This window comes from Urocitellus parryii, chromosome 8 (assembly GCF_045843805.1).
Source record: "Urocitellus parryii isolate mUroPar1 chromosome 8, mUroPar1.hap1, whole genome shotgun sequence".
Lineage (NCBI taxonomy): Eukaryota > Metazoa > Chordata > Mammalia > Rodentia > Sciuridae > Urocitellus > Urocitellus parryii.
Window position 1 is genome coordinate 44,949,942 of NC_135538.1, and position 12,248 is coordinate 44,962,189.

Here is a 12,248-nt window from a genome sequence, read left to right on the forward strand (position 1 = left end):
CCACTGTTGTTCAAGGTCACCAAGGACCTTTTTTCCCTAAACAAAGTGTCCTTTCGGGATCCTCACACTGCTTGACCTCTGTCCTGCACATCTAGAGGAGCACAAGTCCTTCCTGAAGCTTCTCCATCTGTGTATATGCTACCCCTTCTGCTCTCTTTGCTGTTTTCTGGACAATTTTGGTTTCCTTCAGTTGTTTCTTATCTGACTTTTCAATTTTATTTTTAACTAGAGGCACCATCAAAAGATAAATGCTTTTATTCTTTCATTTTTCTGTCCTTGGAGATATCAGTCCCATATTATTAATTTTCAACTATAATGATCTCTATGACTAACTTAAGCCCAGAATTATATTTCCAAAGAATAATTTAGTATCAATTGCCATATTTTAAAAAAGAACATTGTTTAAAAACCATTATCTTCATTATCTTCTACTGAATTTTCACCACAAACTCTTTCATGTCTGCCACTTTCCATTTTTCCATCAGCAGACTGGAAATGTTGGAATTATCTTTAATGTCTGATCATCTTCCTCTACTTCCTCCCCCATCCTCATCATTTAGTGTTATTTCACCTGCTTCACATACTCTCAATGGTTTCTTTGTTCCTGAAGCCCCTCTCCATCCCCTAGCCTTTCTTTTTTCCAGTTGTGGACTACACCAATCAACACCACCTAACCCTGCCTCTATAATGGTAGCTCTGAAGCAGTCACTCATCTCCCCAATTTGTCCTGTGTTCAAGCCAGATTGCAAGTCTAAGCTTTACTCCTTCACTTACCTGCTTACTCCTCTCTTTTAATAATCTGTTTCCTCTAGTTTTTCCACATTTCCCCCATTATCCCTCCATACTTATTTTTCCTGTTCTTGCTAGACTCCCTCCAGAGGGGATCTTTTGAAAAAGGCTAAGGATAAAAACTGTTAACAATATTACAGAGATAGTATTACTGTTATTGACTATAATGAGGAAGAAGGAAAACAAAGCTACAAGGGACAGAAGAAACAAACTTTTCTCTTAAGAAGTTTGTCTCCCAATGTATATAGCACAGTCAACTCTCTGTTATACACATTTACAGAATGTAGCAGGCTGATGAATATAAGATAAAAAATTCAGATATATTTTAGTTTTTGCATTTGTGTACAAAGGCTTGGAATTCAAATCAACATTTAATTTTTAAATAATAAAATAACTTTTCTCCATATTCAACAGCATGGGGTCGGGGGAAGAGGGCTGAAAATTTAAAAAAAGTATTGCTAAAAGTCGGAAACAATTGAAATGTCTACCAAATAGTGAGTGGTGAAAATAGTTGTAAAATAGTGGGGAATTTCAGTGGGGGAAAAAAAAGGAATGAATTAATGACATATGCATCAATGAGGTTGAGTTTCAGAGGTCAAGGAGAAGAAAGAAGATGAAAGCAGCAGCAGCACCAGATACAAAAGGCTATATGCTCATATTATATTTGTATGACATTCAGGAACAGGCAAAGACAGAAATCAGATCAGTGGTTGCCAAGGGCTGATACTGGGAAAAGGCTGGTACTGGGAAAAGTTAATAAAATGGCCCAGAAAGCTTTCTGGAACGATAACAATATGCTATTTACACAACTGATGTTATTTGCCCAAACTCATAGAAGTTAATACCTACAAAGAATGAATTTTACTGCATATATACTTCAACAAATGTGATTTGAAAAAAAATAAAGACTACTTTAACAATTAGGAAAAAAGAAAGCAAGGGGGTAGAGTTTAGGGGAAAGGCTTCAGAAATGACTGGAAAAAAATTAGTCAAGAGAGATACTAGGATGGTTTTGTTTAAAGATTTCAGAAGTCATTTTACAAATGACTTGTGAAAACAGCAAGTCCTTGTAAGCAAAACTGACACCAGTGTGAGCAGGCACTTGAAGAGATCATTCCCCAGACTCAACATGTTGCTTTCCTCTGGTATACATCTACAATGACTTTTCCAACAGTTGTGTATTTTTAATACAGACAGGAAAAACCAAAATTGAAGAATATTCTAAGTTACACCTGGTCCTCATTCTCCTCATTCTTCAACTCTCACATTGTCTCCTGATTGAAAGAGACTACACTGCTGTGGCCACTGAATGCCATGTGTGAGCCCAGATGGGATAACTGATAAAATGTGAATATGAACTTTATTGCCGATAAAATATTATTAAATTTCTTGCATTTAGTATTTGTACGGGGGTGAAGAAAACATAATTCTCACAAGAGAAATTTAAGAATATTTAGGAATAAAGGGTCACAACATCTACAACTTACTCACTTTGCAAGAAAAAAAAATATGCCTGTATGTTTGGTGAGGGAGATACAGCAAATGTGGCAAAAATGCTATCAAGAGGTAAATCCAGAAGTAAGCTTTCAAAATAAGAGTTAAAAAAAAAAAAAGAGTGATGCCAGTATTTTTAACACTCACAAGTCAGAATGAATTTTTCCCTCTTAAACAAATAGTCACAAGCTAAAACTTAACTTGATCTGAGAAGTTTAGCTACCCAATTAAACTAAATATACTGTGTAGAAATCCACACCCAAAGAAACCAGTGGTTCCCCTCTCACTGATCTACTCACCTGTCTCCATGATGGCCTTCATTTTCTACCCCTGTTCCTGTTCACTGTTCTGTTACTGGTCATGCCATCCTCCCCAACTCACTATATCCCAGTCCCTTTCTGTCCTTTAAGGGCTAATTCAGATGCCAAAATGTTTAAGATCCTTTCAAACATCCCCCAGAATCACACTGGGCCCTGCTTTCCTGAGCTTCCACAGTCCTTTACAGGCATCTCTTATGATTCCTCCTTTCTGTACTGAAGGCATATAGATACGGCCTTAGCCTGCTGACCTGTAGGCTGAAGGAGACTGGGGATGCCGAGTCTTCCCCAAATCTCCCACAGCACCCAAAAGTGTACTCTGAAGTCACAGGTACCCAATAAACACCTGTCCAATGTGTTTCTAAATGAACTTAGATTATATTTGGTACAATCACAGAAAATTGGTCCATTTGAAAATTTTGCTGTATTTTGTTTCAAGGTTTACTCTAAAATATAAGATATAGCCTGCTGTCTTCTAGAACTTGTATCATATCTGTTCCAAAGATATCAGGTTAACTACAGACTGATTCCACAGAAAGAGTTTCCAAAGACCAAAGCTGAAACACTTTGAGCAATAGAAAAACTGAAGTACTATGGGAATATAAGCAGAAAATCTTCTTAAAAATATACTTACAAGTCCATACTGACACAAATATATGACTGAATAAACAAAGTGGGAGAATAGGAGTACCTCTCATGTAGAGAAATTCCAAATAATTTTTATATATGCACCACCCTCAAGGGTGGAACATCATTCCATACTTATTTGTGGGCTCTTCATAGCGACTTCCTTCCTAAGAGTACAGTATAGAAATAATGGGGAATGAGCTTCAAGAAGCCTAACAAACACCACCTCAGCTAGGCAATAAGGTTAACAACAAGGATGATTACACATGCTAACAGAATATTCCCTTGGTAAAATATGACAAGGGCACTTTTTTTCCCCTAAACAGAAACCCAGTCTAATCCTGAGGGGGAAAAAAATCACACAAACCTCATTAAGAGACTGTCTACAAAATACCTGATAAATGCTCTGTGAAAGTGTCAAGATCATCAAAAACAAATAAGTCATAACCAAAAGGAGTCTACAAAACTATGACAGCTAGATGGAATGTGCTATCTTACACAGGGTTCTGGAATATAAAAGAACTTCAGGGAAAAATCAAGAATATATGAACAAAGTATGGAGTTTAATAATTATGTCATTATTGATTCATTAATTGTAACATTTTCATGTAAGCTGTTAACAATAGGGGAACCTGGATGGGAAGTATAAATTCCGTGCTATCATTATAATTTCTGTGTGTGTGTGTGTGTGTGTGTGTGTGTGTGTGTGTGTGTGTGTGTCTGCCTGCCTGCACTGGAATCTAACCCAGGCCCCTGAGCAGACTAGGCAAGCATTCTAACACTGAGCTATGCCCGGAACCTTATCTTTGTAATTTTTATACAAAACAATCAAAATTATTTTAAAAATACACAAATTTTAAATGTTAAAACACTGTAACTAAATACAAAACTTTTCTAAGTGGTAAAGATTTACATTTCTCTTGAGACTCCTTGTACAGGGTAACACTCCTAGACATATGTTAGTCTGGGGTTATAGTTAGGATAAAGTTTCTAACTATAAGTAAACTTAGTGTTTTCAATATCTGTTAAGATTGTTGGTTTTAATGTACAATTTTCAATAATTGCTTCACTATTGCATGCAATTTCCTTGCCTCAGGTTCCTAAGAAATCACTGAAAGTTATTGAAAAAATGTGTGATTTTATTTCTCTAGTCAGCTTCATCTAAAATAAAATACAACTGAAGTCATGAAATGATGACCAATTCTCTTTTATCCTTCCCACTTCCAAATAAAGAGATGCTGTATTGTACTATTATGGGGGGGGAAGGCTTTTATGTTCTTAATTTTCACAATATTCCTTCCAAAATAAATTAGAAGAAATGGACACTCTATAGTTATCTTTAATTGCTAGAATTGTGTTTTCCTTTGATCTCAACAAGCTCCTTAGCATAAGTTTTATGTATGTAATATATAAAATTACATATGAGAAAGTATAGTAGAAAGAATTGAGAGAAGGGTACTTTGTGTTTATTAAGTTGCTGTTTAGGATGGAGATGGAAGCATGTTGGGATGCTGTGGGAGTGATCCCCTATGTCTCACAACCTGTTCCAGTGGAGCTAACCGATCTGGAACAAATCACAAATCTGGTCTTAGATTTCTTATTTATAAAATGAAATGATTATAATTCATGATCACTTATTTCTTAATTTGTTCCAGTTAAAAAATATAAAGTCTGAGTATAGTAAATACCATTGAGTCTGATTCCCTAGTGAACCCCAGACTCCCAAGGGTAAACTCTTTGCCATTAATGGAAACAGGGATAGGAGTCTTCATCTCTGCAATAGAGATTGTGCTTTAAAAAAAAAGACTCCTTGGGGTCAGTAGACCTAACCGATCTCAAAATTTCAAAATTTGTTTCCTGTTCCTTTGACTCTGGGCATAAGTCTTCAATAAGTTAAAGAGCAGCTTCCTTTTCCACAACACAAAGATGTCAGCATTCAGATGGATTCAAAGGAAAGGGAAAAGATGTAGAAGCAAGCTTCATATTTGTAAGAAAATAGAGGATTGTAGGAATAGTGCATTTAAGATAACCTTAATATATTAACATTGCTTGGGAACTCCCCAGGGCTGTCATGGAGTAGATACCATGATATAGGACTTGGGGCCAGAGACATCAGCTTTTCCATTTAAATAGGCACAGATGAATAGTGAGGGTCAGCCTTTAAATATATCATGCCACCCAACCCCTTCCATGCCTGTGACTTCTACAGCATCCATCATTTTTATTACCTTAGTTATTTATATGTGCGATAAAAGAGGCAGAAGAAGGGAAAAGATGTTCAAAGAAAAATATCCAAAATTTCACTCAGTGATTGTATTCTGCTGAGTCTCCAAATGACTTCTCCATTGCCAAGCCAGCTTCATGGGAGTAAGATGGGCACAGTTGCCCAGGACCACACACTCCGAAAGGCTCTGAGCCTGGCTTCAAGCTTTGTTGTCACCATCTTGAACCCCTTCAAAATTTCTGAACAAGGGGCTCAGATTTTTATTTTGAATTGTTCCCAGAAAAGTATGTAGCCAGTCCTGTCCACTGCCTCTTAAGGTATCACTTTTACCTTCAGAAATCCCTCCCCCCCACTAAACTTTTCATCCTTACATTGAACAAAGATCAATGAGCACCTACTAAATGTTAGAACATATCCACTGCACTCTGTGCCTAGATAAGGATGGCTAAACATGACTGGAAAAACTTGCTCAAACCTGCAGGATTGAGTCACTCACTTTCATGATTCCCATTCTCTTAATTACACATAACCCCATGATTCCAGTTTTCCATCATCTCCTTTCCCAACAATAGCTATTTTACCAGTTTCCCTGTGTTAATGAAAGTAATCATTTCTTCCCCACTTGTCCAAACCAGAACTTTCTAGTCATCCTTGACCCTTCTCTGCATCAGATTAATTTCCAGGCACTACCATCTTATAGATACATGTGTCTCTTCACATTTGTCCACCTTGCTACTGCTTTCACTGATGCATTAAATTATTCTCTTGGTTTACTATAATAACTTTGATTAGTTCCCATGTTCCTAGTCTAAACTTTCTTCCTGATCATTAAATCTATTTTCATTCTTTAATAATATGTTTTACAAAAGAAGTCTGATCATGTTCCATGATATATTGCAAAAAAAATTTTAATGGCCACAAATTCTATATACTCCCCTGTGTATGTCCCTTTGCAATGTAGTCTTGACAGTCCTTCCCTTAAGAGGTAACATCTATTTTACTTTCCCTCTGGATTCTGGGTTGCTTTTGGTCTTGCTCTGACCAGTGAAATGTAGCAGAAGTGGGATGCTGGGTGAGGACAGGGGTTCTCAATTCAGGACTACAGAGATCAGGCAAAAATTCTTTCTTCCTCTTTCTGTCTTTGCCTCTTTCTATCTCTGCCTCTTTGTCTGCTTGATACTCTCCCTGTGTCTGTGCCTCACTTACCTGAAGAGAAAGGTCCAAATGATAGTTAGTACCAAAGTCCAGATTTGGGAGACAGACCATCTTGGATTACCTAATCATAGTAAGGCACTAAATAACTGCAGTCCATTGAGTGATCCAGGTGGAACCAACAGAAGAATTGCTCAGCCAATCTGAGTTCAAATCACTAACTCACAAAATCATGAACAAACAAGAACGCTGTTAAGTCATCATGCTTTAGGGTGAGTTGTTGAGCCACAATAGATAACTGTATGTGCAGAATCCCATGTCATACATGGAAGCATGATCTCTATGGGAAGTTATCCCAGACACTACCCTTCCTTAGTAAGTACAGTATAATCATGCATATAGAATAGACCTTCATGCTCCATCATAACAGCACAAAGTCATCAGCCCTGCTGTCCTGTAGTTGTTCAATAAGTTTAGATAGACTTGAGGAGAGGAATTATGAAGGGAGGCCTTTCCAGGTCACCAAAGACAGGTCTATGATACAGACAATAGATTTTTCCCCAGTGCAGAAGGCCACAGGGATCCAGGTTACTGACATCATTTGGGATGCTCTGTACTGGTTCCTGGAGAAATTCCTCGACACATAACCAAAGTACTAGATCAAAGGTTTGACTTGTGCACCAATTCCCAAAATGGTTCTCTCATTTCAGTGTCCCATCTGCCCCAGGTGAAGACACTATGAATTATCTTTGATCCCTTACTCTACTCTTCATATTAAATTCCTCTAAAATCCAATCACTGTTTCAAAACATCTCTGACTTGCCTTTTCACCTCAATCCCACAACTAGCCCTTTCTCCAAGTCTATGTCCCTGACTCAATTATAGCAGCAAGCCTTTGACTTTCCTCCTGGCTCCAGGCCCTCTTCTTATACCCTCCAAACATTTTAAATATAGCATCATATTAATCTTCTTAACAAACTTCCTTTTATTTCTCCTTCACAAAAATGTCTATGATAATTTCCTGCTTCCCACTTCATCAAGTTAATACATTCCATTCCTCCTCAAGTATATCTAAATTTATGTCCCAATATTCCTTTGTATTTACCCTCTTTACCACACCAGTCCAATTTTCTCAGTTACACAGAAAGTCTCAATTGTATCCTCCTGGCTTTATAGCCACAAACCCATCTCCTCTGAGTTTTGCTCTCTACTAATCCATCCACCTTAAATCAACTCAAGTTCCACATCCTTCAACTTCCTGGATCCTAAATTACAGACATGATTCTAATCCTCATTCTTCCCCGGGTAGATGTTTGCAGATAAATAACCAGTTTCTGCATATGTACTCTAAGGAGATTGAGCCTACTAGGTATAACATTCAAAAATTCAGTTCTTCCACATTTCTAATTCAAATGAAGCCCTTTCTTCATGGGCTTGATTCTTTGCACCCTGGTCAAAAACTTGCATTCCAATTGTTTCCTCTGTGATCATTTTTCCTTTACTTTCCAATCATCTACACACTTTTTGAGGGTGGGGAACATACCATATTTTGGTCAGGTAGTCTTATGATACTTGGTACATAATTAGCAGTCAGTCTAACATGCAAACTAGTTGGTTATAGATGGATACCAAACAGTCTACGTAGCCTACAGAATGATGTTCAGTTTTAGGTCTATATAATAAGTAGGGCATAATATGTTCTAATAATGTCTCTGAGAAAGGGAGTAGGAATGAAGGCACTATAAAGACCCATATAGAGTCACAAAGAGGAAGAAATATGTCTGTTTTCATCGAATCTTCAAATGTACCAGGGGCCAGCCTCTAATAATATTTCTAATACCATGGCATTTGTCTATAACTTTTAAAAACAATCCTCACTGGGGAAAAAAAAATATTGAATTAGTTCCATCATACTAGATGGTACAACACAAATAGGGTGAATATTTTTTAAATGACTTTTTATGAAGACAAGTAGCAACTTAATTGCATCATATCACGAAAAGACCAATTTTTACATAAAAATAGACCTACATTTTTCCCACTAGCATTGCCCAAGGGTTCAACCAAAAGTGAAGTGAAATTGATGAGGTTAGAGTCACTTAGGATGATATATTATTCTGGGCATTACATAGGGTGACATAAGGACTATGGAACTACTAGAAATATGCATATCAGGGTTGTGCCTAAGTAAAACAATGTAAAATTTTTTTAAAGTTTCTCTTTCTTCCATTTTAAATCCTTAATATGTTCATAAGAATATTTCTTCACATAGTTGTTGCCGATTATTTTCTGATGATGCTAACAAAACACATCTATACAAAGAAAATCTTGTAACTTGCTTCAACTACCCACTTCTATATTGACATCTCATTTCTCTTTATTCATACTAATGGAAAAGATACATTCCAATGGCTACATACAAACATGCTTCATTCTTTGGTACTGAAAATATCAAGTAAAAATTTATTTACTTGATACAAATATATTTGTATGTATCTATGGATAAAAAGATATTGACAAGTTGCAACAATACTGATAATCTAAAATAACAAATATACTTTATATTTCAATATGTTTGTTCTAGTAGATAAACTATTTATTCAAATACAATGCTGAGAAGTAGCAAAACTTAGATTAGCATTATGGAAACCATGCTACAAATTTATACATGCAAAAATTTAAAACTATCATTTTTTTTCAGGGTAAAAGATATCTGGAGATAGCAACTCTATTGGTCTCATTTGAATTGTCCTATTCCACTTAAAGTGCTAAAATGCTTTTAAATACTTCTAAGTCTACATCTATGTGACAGAACCATCAAAAGTACTATTGTCACAAAGCAAACTGCAATTCTCTGTCAAGGCACTATGAGTATCTGCAAGTTGAAAAAGTCAATCAATCTAGGATGTGTACAGTGCAGCCTAATAATACAAATTTGGAAAATATAGCTGCTGGTCCCATTAACCACACATCACCAGGTAGCTCTGTAGGGTCCAGTACAGCATGAAATTTGGGGATGAGATTTTCCTATACAATCTCTCATTATCATTAAGTATTGGAAGGCTCCTGTAAGATGAAGGCTCTTACATCTAGACCTCAAACATAAATCCTTAACTGACATAGGGATATGTTCTATCTGTTATGAATTTGGCATTCATAACAATAGTAATAACGATGGCAAAGAGTTATAATTTGCTAATTTATAAACTGCCTTCGATCTATTTAAAGAAATCAGTCATTTAACTTCCAAATAACTGTGAGGTAGGAATTATTATAGCCATTTTTCAAATGATAAAAGAGATGTTCATAGAAAATGGAAGACTTATGCAGCCACCAAGTTCTAGGAAAAAAGTCTGTCCTTTGATTGCAAGCTAATACTTCTTCCACTTAAAGAAGCCAGATTCTGATAATGACTACTTATGAGGCAACATACGAACTGTTACTGTGCCACTTTGGACTAATGCTGGAGGACTTTAAAAGTGAAGTATAAAATAATGATAAGTCCCATTAACTTCTTTATGCATTTTTAAAAATTTGATCTTGTATCAACTTGCCATTAACTACTGCACTAAAAGGGCTCACTACGGTCTAGTCCCTCTCTTATTATGATGATCTTAGAAAACAAAATTAAAAGGGAACTTAACTGGGAGCACTTTACTTAATGAGTACAGCTTACATAAGTATGCAGAAATAATACCCTGGAGCTATTTTATACAAGAGCTACAAAAGATCTACCACAGATGAATGACAGAAACATAATTAGTATGAGCTCATGCAGTTTGCCAAGTTGCTATTATTTAGAAGAGTGCTCTCTACTTGAAGTTGAGCTTTTGCTACCCACTAAATATCATAGTTGGCAGAAACTGAAGAAGGTGGCCAAGAGCAGATGATCCTGCTGTGAATTCCAGGGAACTTTATTAGTTGACAATATAGTCAATACTAAGCATTGCTCAGGGGTTCCTAATGAGAAGCCACATTCCAGTCTTGGCTTGCCTAGGACTTGCAATGTGACAAAAAGGACAAAGGAGCACAGTGTTCCTTGTTTGGGAAATTTTACACCAATGCAAGGGCACCCAATCCAGTATGGATTTGCTTATGCGGTATTCCTGAGATGCTAAGTTAATCCCCACTTTTATGGGGTTAACAGACATACCAGAAAATTGGGGGTTAATACAATGAACTAGTCTTAAGACCGACTTAGACCTGAAGACAGGAGGCTGGGAGGTCAGCTCAGCCTCAAAGATTATATAGTCAGCAGAAATACCAAGAAGCCAAAGCATGTGACACATGCCTGTAATCCCAGAGCCTTTGGAGGCTGAGGCAGGAGTATCATGAGTTCAAAGCCAGCCTCAGCAACTTGGTGAGTCCCTAAGCAACTCAGTGACATTTAATCTGTAAATAATATATTAAACAAAAGGCGGGGGAGGGCTTGGGATGAGGCTCAGTGGTAAAGCACCCCTGTGTTCAATCCCTGGTACTAAAAAAAGACAAGGTCATTAAAACCAAAGCCACCCAGGCAAGGCAGTGATCTGTCCTGTTCCAAAACCTGATTAGGAACTTTTCCAGAGGATAAAGGGCAAGTTCCAGGCAGTAAGGAACAAACACATGCATAGTGGGAATTAAAGCAACCTACAGTTGAAGCAGGAGCATAGGGTTAAATTTAAATTGGTGACTGCTCAAAGAAAAGGGCTGTATGCTCTATGCTCAAGATAAATGGCAGACAGGCCTTCCAAACTACATCTATTATTCAAGACAAACAACAGGAGAGGATCCCATCCTGCAGGCTGATCTGACCATAACTACTTGCCCAGAAGTAACAGAGGCCCTCATTTAAATGTGTTTACATGTTAAAAGACACAGAAGGAGGGAACCTAACATTATTTTAGGTGCATTTTTGACCATGTCCAAAATGGTACATGGCACAATAAGAAACTGCAACTAGCCTTCGCATTTATTAAATGTGCCTATGGGGTAGCCACCTTCCCTTACTACTCTAAGGGGTAACTACTTGATGAATTAATTTTTGCTATCCATAATTCTTACTAACACTATCAGCTGTGTTTTATTTCTATTCTGCATGAGCAAGTGACAGTTACCTTTACTTTATTAACATAGTAAAAATTCACACACTTAGTAACTAGACTTAGTAATGAGACTTGCATCAAATGAAGAGCCATTATAAAGAATAGCATGGACAAAGCCAAAACTCCACCTCTACATGTGATGATATCAAGAGACAGGGGCCCTGCCTACCCAGTAGATGCCATAAAAACTGTGTGCCTTTTTCCTTTGAGTCAGCCTGGAATTTCGATCCTCCATGTGCTGCCTCCCTTATTTTCAACATGAGAATAAAAAGCCTTGTTCCTGTGTCAATGTACCTTTGTCTGATTCTCTGACAGAGAACACAAGAACCCATGAAGTCGATAACATTCCCAAACCCCAGATCACACTGGGCTTGCAGTTTCTCTCCAGGCTCTGGGAAGGTCCTGAGGATCAGTCCTCATGTAGACAGTAGATGTAATCTGTGCCCGCTTTCAGGCAACATTCAGAACTCTATCAGTTTACATGGGTTCTAGAGTTAATTCAAGATATTGGGCCTCTTTTTTTCTTTCTTAGAATGGTTCTGGAAGCAATTCTCTTTTCCA

The 12,248-nt window shown here is 37.1% G+C and overlaps 1 protein-coding gene across 1 annotated transcript in view; it reads right to left on the minus strand.

Moving 5' to 3' along the window:
* Nucleotides 1–12,248, minus strand: part of Slc35f1 (solute carrier family 35 member F1) — a 382,601-nt gene that overhangs the window by 271,505 nt on the left and 98,848 nt on the right. The gene's annotated exons all lie outside the window — the stretch shown is intronic.